We start from the raw sequence: 11,585 nt of genomic DNA on the forward strand, positions 1-11,585 counted from the left end.
TTTTTCTAATCCTGAGCGGCACTGGATTGTAATGGGCATGGCGTATCAATTACCATTAGCTGAACGTCCTGCTCATCTCGTCCCTTATTTTCATATATAAAAAAAAAAACTTATAAATCTTGAAAGCTAAATGTTATTTTCTTTCCCCAAGGAGCTAACAGAGAAACGTTGCAATCATGTTCCAAACAAGTTACAGTCGTTACAGTCATTTGTAATCAATTCCATAAGGGAAAGAATTATGCTATTTTCATCAAACTTATTCAGAGGGATGAGTATTAGCAATCATTCGTCTATTGAGATCGTTTGAGGGTAGTAATTGTCAATTCAAGCGAGTTGATAGAACTTTGACCCTTACGAGTTAAGTGTTGTTGGTGACTGTAACAATATGAAAATTATGAATAACTTGTTAACACGATAATAACCATAAAATTAAAAACCTTTCATTAAAAATGCAGTGTTCTGGAGGTTAAAATTTTAAATTATTGTAAATGTGCGACTTATAACCATATCTAATATATAATATTCTCATGTCGCGGTGTTTGTAGTTAAACTCCTTCGAAACGGCTTAACCGATTCTCATGAAATTTTGAATGCATATTGGGTAGGTCTAAGAATCGGACAACATCTATTTTTCATCCCTCTAAATGTTAAGTGTGGTCCACGTCAATTTTTTTTTAATTTTTTTGACATTTTTTTTAAATTTGTTTGTTTATCACTCATCTACGATCGACAGTTACTTTTGTATCGCGATTTCAATATCGGCAATACAACGTTTGCTGGGTCAGCTAGTTTACTATAAGTCTGTTGTAGAAAACCAAAAGAAAAGCGTACTTTTTTAGCCATTTATTCCCTCCATAACACATAGTTCTTTCATAAAAAAATATTAATTTATTTACGTTTTGAATGTGTGTAGTAAGTGACACAGGCTGTTTATAGAGTGACATAACTCAATTAGTTTTTTATTTATGTAACTCGTAACTCTTCTTTATTGGTTCTTATGTATCATAAATGTAAAAGCACTGTTGAAGCATTTTTCAGTGTACATTTTACTCTCAATAGATTAAGATCGCGCTTACGAAGCGTCTTCATAAACGCCACATAAAACACAAATTTACGCAGCCATTTACGATTCCGAATAAGAGATGGCGGGAAGGTGACTTTTATGTGCACGTTTATTATTGTCAATATTTCTACTTAAGTGCATTTAGAAATTATTTCGGATTGGCAAGATCTGCCTGCAGTTCAACCCAAAGATATCTCGTACCGTTATCATTAATGGGATTATACCAGTGGGAGGCACCTTTGCACAGGATGCCGGCTTGATTATGGGTACCAAAACGGCGTCTATTTCTGCCGTGACACAGTAATGTATAAGAATTACTGTGTTTCGGTCTGAAGAGCGCCGTAGCTAGTGAAATTACTGAGCAAATAAGACTTAACATCTTATGTCTCAAGGTGACGAGCGCAGTTGTAGTGCCGCTCAGAATTTTTGGGTTTTTCAATAATCCTGAGTGGCACTGCATTGTAATGGGCAGCACGTATCAATTACCATCAGATGAACGTCCTGCTCGTCTCACCCCTTATTATCATTAAAAAAAATTATCATGAGAGTGAAGCAAAAGAAAACAGATTTTGTTCAATCTCAACTGCCATTGTTGCTGTAAATATCATTTAAAAATTAATTTTTAGTATTTAATATTAAAATACTTACTCCTAAAACAGGAGGGGCCTGAATTGGTCTGTATTTTTTGTATGAACCAATTAGATTTTTTTTTTCATATTAATTCAGAAGTGTAGGTACTCTATACCTCCGAATATATTAGCATCTCAGATCATCACATCTGATTTTACAAAGAGACCATTAAATGTGTAAGAAATTTATGGGCAAATATAAAAAGCGCTGTCGATTTTTAAAAAAAAAATTAATATATGTTAAAACATAAAGATCCGCCAGAATTTTTCAAAGTAAATATATTCCTTGTGGTTACAATAGTTAAGGAAGGCTTCGGAACACTTTAATAGAATTATTTTTTTTTAAGTTATTCTTGCCGTGTTTGGGTTGATTAGAAGCACTCTTTATGTAGAATGTAATGACCCTTTACACATTGTATTTGGTCTCTCATAACAATTACTACTTTCTTATACTTGATCGATTTAATCCGAAATAAGTAGCTAAAAAATGTGTAATTAAAATAATAATGTTCGCTGCAACTTTTTTTGTAATTGGTAATAATTACTAATTGCTAGCCGAGACCAACATATTTCGTATTATCATTGTATGCAAAATATCGTATAAAAAAATTATTTTTTGCTTCTTATGTAACTTGGCTTATTGTACAGTTCTATGAATGTGTTAAGGCCGTAATTAGTTAGATATCTTTTTTATATTTTTATCTACACCCATGCCTTAAATCCTCTATTAAAGATTCTAAAGCAGTTAGCTTATTGCCAACATTAAAACACCCAATGTCCTAATAACCATTACATCATCCAAACGAGTGTTGTTACGAAATTCAGTACAACATCTACTGAATTTCATAACAACACTCCTTTGTTTTTTTTCAATCCCTTCATGCGCAAAGAAGTTTCAACAGACAGCCACATTCTTATTGCTCGATGCGTGGTATCTGTATGAATTTCAAAAAAAGAACATTTTCGTTAACGCGCGTTCCACACTACCAGATCGTCGCGCGCCGTAAAATAAAAGTGGGTTATTCGAATCCCCGCCATTTTCCTTCGATAATATTTTTATTGTTTTGTTTACGAAAATTAGCGATTCAAGTTATGACAGCACACCGCCAGATATTTTTAACTCTGCAATAATACTTAGTTTATTTGTATATAATCAGTAATGGATGATATTAGTTTACTACTAGGACTAGCTGTTTTAATGTTAGCAGTAAGCTGTTTCAGAATCTTTTAGAGGATTCATATTGTGTGTAGATAAAGTCTTGTATGCACCCGTTGATAATTACGTATTAAAACACTCATGTGATACTATCGTCAACCCACATTCGTGTTTTAATACCCCTTATTACACAACAGTTCAATAAATAACTATTAAATAATCGATATTTAAGCGATACCTCAATGGATCTGTATCTTAATGTCAAGTTGAATCATAATCCTTTATTTCTATGCATTATTACTTTTGGGAATCAATGACGGAAATGTAATCCATTTGATGTTGACAATATCATGCTGTTTTACATCATTGTAGCGTTTCTCAATGCAACCTCGATTGAATCGCATTGTGACCGTCTCCTTCGAGACTGATGACTGGATTGTCTAGCTAAAATTATCATTAGGGGCATCTGTTTATTCCATTTTTACTGTAAGTAAGAATAAATAAGATAACTTATTCATTGGTTCCATGTTAATAATTTTAAATAAATACGCTACTAAAACCTGTGTTAATTTAAAAGGCATAAAAGGCATTTATTTTCTCAAAACTGATTCTTTTAGAATTCTTTTTGATGTCATTTCTAATAACTACAAGATACTACTATCGCTTCGGAAACAAATGGCGCTCTGAGAGAGAAGATGCGGGGTAAGAAACTCTCCCAGCATTCTTTTTTTGCGCTCTTTTCAATAAAAATATACAATATTGTACAGTCATTTCTATCGCTATAAAATAATCACAATCTAGTCCCAGACTGTCCGATCATTTAGATATTCAGCAGTGGAGTAATCGGATTTACGACAGAGCCATTTTTTTTATAAAACATTTAATTTTATTTATAGATAATGCCTGAACAGTGGCTGGGACTTTATTATAGAAGTGTATACATTTACCCTTAAAGCTATTATGTATCTTATGAAGCCTACTACAATTAGTTACAAGCAATCCCTTATTTCTAGTGTTACAATATTATAAAAACCTATACTGACACATTATTAAAATACTACGTTAATTTTGTACATACCTTAGACATATGCTGCTATACAAAAGTATACAAACCAAGAATCGCAGGTTTATTTATAGAATGGGGGAATGCCGCATTCGTGCACGGCATGTGACAGAATGTACCCGGACATACCTTAACCGGAAGCTCTCGGTAACCGGATGTTTCGCTAGAGACGTGGATACGTACGTGGCTTTCGGGCAATAAAATGGCGCTCAAGTACTAATATGGCTCAATTGAAAAAAATAAAAATATTATTATTTTTTAAATAAACAACTTTTTCTTTGAATTGAATATGGAACCTATCTTCGTAAACCGTCTCAGTAACCGAAGTAAAAATTCGTAGCACTAGATCTACTATGCTAGATCTATATATCTCCAGTGCTTAGATCATTTTTACGCCAAGAGAGATTATGACAGCTGTGAAAAAGTCGAAACGTCGAAAGTGTCAACAAAGTGTAACAAATCGTGAATGTTAGGTGTAGCTTGTCACGCTCACTAAACTAATATTCCTGGCCTGTTTTTATCGATTGTCTAACAGCAAGACTCTATTTAGACGTGTAAATTATCTAAGGTCCAGTGTTCGTTCGGCATAATACCATTAAGCCAATTTTTGCGCAAACTGTTGTGTAAAATCCGATAGAGTTCTCGCTCTATTGTAAAAGTGTTTGAAATTGTTTCATTAAAAGCCAAGAATCTTTTATCTTTATACCTCCTTTTAAATTTGTTAACATATAATTTACCAGTAGGAGGAGTATATTACCAGGAGGCTCCTGTGCACATGAAGCCGGCTAGATTATGGGTACCACAACGGCGCCTATTTCTGCCGTGAAGCTGTGTTTCGGTCTGAAGGGCGCCGTAGCTAGTGAATGAGGCAAATGAGATTTAACAGCTTATGACTCTAGGTGACGAGCGCAATTGTAGTGCCACTTAGAATTTTTGGGTTTTTCAAGAATCCTGAGTGCCACTGCATTGTTATGCTTAGAGCGTATCAATTACCATCAGCAGAACGTCCGACTCGTCTCGTCCCTTATTTTCATAAAAAAAAATTGTTATGATATGATATCTTAGCATTTTCGAGGATGTCCAAGAAAAATCAAATTAAAAATATCCCAATAAAAATTTGAACCAAATGCTAAAAAATTAAACTCACTTATTGCGACATCAGTTATTGAAATGACTTGTTAATGAAAGCAAATATGAATATTATAACAAAAGTGACATTTTAGCTACAGCTGAAATTCTGTCAGTCCTTGGTGGAGACATAGATTTCCCCAGCATTCTGTGAATTGTCAGGTAAATGCATCAGATGCAGTCAAGATAATATGTCAGAAATCCTTGTGATTCGATATAACCTATATCAGGTTATAACCACAATGTTCAGTCCATATCTTGGGCGTACCGGAATTATAAAGAACCTTTGAAGTATTTTTGTAGATTACTACCGCAGAATTTGGCAACATTCTATGGACATGAAGTTCAATCGACTTACAAACGAGTGAGTCAAACGTTTCTAATTCACTGATGCAAACAATATCGACGCCCATTTTGTGACGTCACGGAAATAAGGGCGGTACATTATGCGTCACATTCGAAATAGGAATGCATTTGAAATTCCAAATTCCGAATTTGACATTTGAATTTCTCGTTCATTGATACTTATGGCTGATGTTAGCATGATTGAATTTTAGATAGTCTAGTCTGAAATTGAATGTTCAATGGCCCTAAAGTTCGTTTGATAGCACAAGCGAATTCTCAATAGGTGTAATTTATATGCCTTATAGTCGACATTTACAAGTTATAGGACCCGGTATTTCTTATATATTTTGTTGCATTTAGTTATTTCATGATAGGTATGTGGGATTTCTGTATGAATGAATGCAGTTGACAACAATCATGTATTTTCTTACAATTTTGAATACTTTTGCAGTTAATTAAAGCACATGAACTGCTTCAAGAATTTATGCTGAGTTAAGAGAGCGGAAACTGAGCAAGATAGTTCTTGTTCAATAGACTTTTTGCAGATTTATTAAAAAATACAATTTATACAATATTGAACTGTTTCATTGCAATAGCTTTAATACAATAATTTTTATGTGTTTTTTTTTTCACTACAATGATATGTTTTGACTGTTGTTTCTCATTCTCATTTTGTTTCTTATTGAATTTACGTTCGTTTTCTACCCTACAATAAACGAGGGAACGATGGCTGACCCATGCTTCATGTTCGTAAGGCGCTACTTTGAGTGATATTTTCTTTAAACTCATGTGTCATTTTTTAATATCTTTCTATATGTATAATGAAAATAGTCTTTGTTTGAGGCTCAATCACGCCTAAACCACTGATCGTATCGACATGAAACCACCATTCGATGCAAAATTTATTCTAAATGGTTTCTGGCTACTTATTTTTCGAATTGCAATGTTTCTTCATTAATTTATTTCCTTTTAAAATTCGCCCAGCGAAGCGGGTGGGAACGGCTAGTATTATATTTTTTTTTATTATTTTGATACTATCTGTGATCCTAATATTATGATAATTGATTTCGCTTATTCTATTTTACTGCAACAAGCCGTGTCACAGTATGTTCCTGGAACACTCACGGTAGGTTTAATTTGATCCATAATGTGGTCGCATGAATAATAATAACCGTTATCCAATATTATAGTACTTAGTATGAACATCCAATTATGAAATGTCTGTCTGTGAGAGTCGCATAGTGGCTATGTATCTGCGGCCGGACCTAATTGCGTAATTGATTGATTAGTTACCCGGTGTAAACCGTCTTCACGGTCTGATACTAGATATGTAATTCGCTTATAGGTATCTATATCAATCTAACTTTGGCTGTCTGTTTGAATGTTTAATGTTAATAACTTTTTTTCCAGCTACACCGGTAGAATCACTCATATTCTAATTTCAATTGAAACATATGTACTATGAATATTTAGGATATATTAAATGTAATACCTATTGGTTTTAATTACAGAAAGATAAAGTCAAATAATATGAATTTAAATAGGCTTTAAGATTTGCCAATATTTTGATCTGGGTGGAAGTCCCGATCAATGAGAAAAACTCAAGACAACCCTGGTCAGAGATGGGTTCAAAAATGTTTAAGATCGAAGTGGTTGGTTCAGTTAAAACATCTCACTGAAATTAAAGTAGTTAATGATATTTAAATAAAGATAAAGTACAGTTATAAGACATAATAATAAACATTAGACTCAAATATTTTTATTATAAATATATAGGTATATTATAATAATATGTATGTACATATATACATATTATATAAGGAATAATACATATTATTATTGAAACACTTAACTTGGTAGAATATGAAATGCACAGGTTACTACTATTAAGTGATAACCCTCACTTGTGTGATTAATTATACAAATTAAATTTGAAAACAAAAACGAGACTCGAACCCGCAACCTCTCGCGTTCTGTGCGAGCGCTCTTTTGACTGAGCCAACCATAACAAACCACAAAGCCGTGAAGCAGTGAAGCCACAGCCTGAGAGTTGAACAAGACACAATATTTATCAACGATACGTCACTCGAAAAGTTGGCTTGGTGGAAAGCCCACGGGACGCGAGAGGTCGAGGAGGTATTACTAGGTATTCCTTAAAAACAGTTGGAGATTGCTCTCGCTTGAACTCTGTCTAATCTTTACAGATTGATTGCCTTTTCTGTGATCTAAATACTTTGTGAAAAAACGTTAGTTATACTATATATTCAAAATGTGTATACGCTGACCAATAAATTATTTAGATACCAAACTTACTCTGTATATTTGACTAATGGCTGCAGAGCGCTACAGAAATAAGATTGATTTGTTGCTATCTCGTCCATTTACTCCCGACGATAGATTATCGGATGCGAGATTTTAAGAAGGCATTTTGTAATTCATAGACTTAAGAATAAACCTATTATATTAATTGCATACGGGAACAGTTTTTCACTTTTACTATTTACTTACGATCCAATTTAATCCAGCACTGTATAAACACTATACGAAAATATACATGTTAAAGGTACAGTACTTTATGTAAAATTATTTAATGAAAAACATTTCAATTAATTTCACAAACTTGAATGTAAATTATAATTGAGATTTTATGTGTACTGTTTTAAGCTATCCCTATGTAGAAGAAATGATAAAGTAGCAGATACCATTACTGTTCGCACTACTTTTGCTGAAGGACAGTTTAGCAGTCAATCAGTGTTCTTATATAATAAAATAAATCGTGTCCTAAATAAATATCCTATGACATTACATCTATGCAGAAAAGCTTTAAATAATTGGCTAACTTGTCTTGCTTATGATGACGTGGAAAAATCTTCTGATCAGACTGACATGATAAACACACGCATTGTATAGATGGACCCAATCAAAGGACCAATTCAAACCCACATCCACACACTCACTCACTCACACACACACACACACACAATTAATTGTTAATTGTAAAATTTGGTTTAGAATCATTTCTATATTGCTTACTAAATAAAATGTATCTGCTAAGTAAGTTGCGAGATATTCCCAATACAAGTGTCCTAAGACAGCTTACTGGGAAGTCTCAACCACAAAAAAATGTATATGTAATCATTGAAATAAACGAAATTTAATATTTATTTATTTAAAATAGTACAAGTTTAAGCATATTGTTAATCATCGGCTACAGTTTTCCTGAACCGATACGACTTGCGCACCTTCAAGAGAGCATCTTCGTCTTGTGGATGTACATGGGCTGTGGAACACTTTCCTTTTCCCCCTCTTATTTATGAAAATTTAAATTTGCTTTATATATTATGTACATGCAATTGTTCTGATAAAGTAATAAATGAAAGTATCTCAATATAGTAGCGTCAGATAATTTATCGGGTAAGTACACGTTATTCTTAGAAATGTCGTGTGTTGTAAATACAATATTTTGATGGACTACGCGGGCTTAAGGGTTTGAGATTACGTTTATTGGGTGGTCGGATACTTTAATGACGGTAATGTATTTTATTTTTACTAACACTTACAACGATAGATCTGAATCGGAAACATTCTGGCTTCTATACTGATTACAGTATTTTATATTTCATACTTGGACCCGTGGTATTACAAGTGGCTCTCAGAGATACTGAATTGAAGACTATTTAAGTTGAGTTATGCTTAAGTGAGCATTTGAAAGATTATTATTATTAAGAAGATTGATTGTTCTTCTTAGTTCCGTTTGATAATTATGGTTACTTACTAAATGAAAACCGTTTAGTGCATGATAGTAAGTGAAGTATAAGTCATACAGTAAAAAAACACCATATTTGCACCGCTTTCTATTTTCTTAATTAATTTACTGACATACAGGTCTATATATTTTATGGCACTCAACTGATGATAGGTGATAACCCCAATCCATAACATCAATGATGAGTAGTTGGATCTACTATTGTTGGGCATGCTGAAGAAGTGTTTGAAACAAATTCAAACATCGCACATCACATAATAAACTGTCATCCTCAACCATATTTAAGGATCCTATAGTGCTATATTTCAAGATGCTTTCTTCCAGAATAACCTATTACTTGCGTGGTACTTCTAAGTTCTTTAAAGACTGGAAGCATAATGTTTTTGGTATTGGAGGATAGTTCGGACTCCAAATCATCAATGTTTTATGGCAATAGATTTTAGAGAATTTGAACATCTCGCAACATCACTACCAGAAGCCATCATAATTAAAAAAATATTTATGAGTAAATGCGATAAAGTTGAATTCCAGTGTAATAATAATGATATTTCTCTCTGTTTCTCTCCACTTCTGGAGGTTGTTTGTCAGCGAGTCGTGACTTGTGCCAAGTGAAACACCACTTCCTTCTTGATTCCATTCTGTCAGTGCTTGTCCATTCCAGGATGTTTTCTAGCTATGACTTTTTCCTACGTCTAGCATATTGTAAACGATGTGATAAAGTTTAAAATTATAAGTCTCATGTTTCTAGAGGTTAACATAATTGGAAAATTAATAAGGTTTATTGTGGTGGAGGAAGTTCTTAGATTATTTGAATATCTAGTTTTGTTAAAGGTATAAAGTGACATTTACTATACAACGTGTTACAAAATACCCCATAAAAATATAATTAATTATCACAGCCAAAAATTTTGTCAAACCTGTTGTTAAGCTATCATGTCAGGGAACCAGATTATTAAACAGAAAGGCTTACGTACCTATTTTACCTAATAATTGTCTATTTCAATCGTTTTTCTGTTTCTAATTCGTAAATGTTTGCTACCTCAATACAAGGATGTCATTATACTCAAGTACTGGCTTCAAAAAATGTCAAGTCGGAAAAAATGGTTATGTGAAGGATAAAGTGTATTTCTCCGATTGCTCAACGGTTGCCGAGATGGACAGAGTGTTGGATCAGTTTTCACACCGATGCAGATGGTGCGAGATGCCACACAAGCCATATCCCGACGAGCGAGGTGGTGCATTGAGCAAGGCGGAGCACACTTTGAGCCGTTTCTGTAAATTGTTCGTTTAGGTTCTTTCGTTAGGTCAGGTCGCTTAAAATTTTTGTCGTTTCGCTAATTAATAAAAGGTAGAAATGTAGGCAGGTAAGATTCTGCGTAGTTTACTCTTAAATTTTACTGAAATAGGGCTTGCAGATTAGGGAAAATAATATTTTTTTTTGGGTGTGTTATATACCGTTACTACGGTTCTGAATTATTGTGAATGGACTCGCTATAACGACCCATTTAACCTCCTTTCGGCTTTACGGGTAGTTTTGTAACATCCTGCACAAGCAGAAATAAACATAGAGGCTTGTTACTGCGGCTGCCTTTATTTACGGTAGTTATAAGATATCAGAATTTACCAAGCAGACTTGTTCATTTTATGGGAACGTGGGAATATTATTTTACAGCCTGATTGATGATTTTTAACCGGTTACTTTGAATCTTTAAGGGTATATTTCTATGATGCAATAAACCATCCTCAAAAATTAAAGCAGTGAAGTTTTACTTGGTTCAAAAAGGTGAAGTTAAAGCAAAACCAATTTTTGATGTTGTGCACACAAATCTACAACAAGTAATAACTTCACTAAAAGTTTTGACAAATTACTTACTCGTAATGTAAGTTCGACGAAGTATTTTGAAAGATGTCTATTGAACCGATTCCTTCTAACTTTATCATTAAAACTCCAACGTTTTTTATGATAGGACTTATGATTGATGTTTTTATAATAGTTTCTTCTCCCGTGTGATGATAACGTCACCATTAATAATCATATTACTGACTTATATGTTACTATCACTTCGTTGGGTTTACTTGATACTTATTTTTACCATATTTTTATATGTTGCAGAGACGTGGACTTTGCGACAAGTCGAGATAAAGGAATTTATGCCCTAGAGGAGAATGCTGGGAGTTTCGTGGACCGAGTTTCGCACCATTGTCTCCATTCTCCAAGGACTTGGCATAAAACAATGCCTTTCAGTGTTTGTACAGAGTCGAATACGTTCTTAGGATATGTTTCCCGGCGTGAGAGTGAGTTCATCGAGCGCCATTTTATACAGGGCAAAGTAGTGGGCACCAGAGGGCGAGGAAGGTCGCCCATGCGATGGACCGACCAAATTAAGTCTACTGTGGGCGGTCTATTGAAGGAGTGTACCAGACTGTTGGCCAGC

This window comes from Leptidea sinapis, chromosome 28 (assembly GCF_905404315.1).
Source record: "Leptidea sinapis chromosome 28, ilLepSina1.1, whole genome shotgun sequence".
In the NCBI taxonomy this organism is placed as follows: domain Eukaryota; kingdom Metazoa; phylum Arthropoda; class Insecta; order Lepidoptera; family Pieridae; genus Leptidea; species Leptidea sinapis.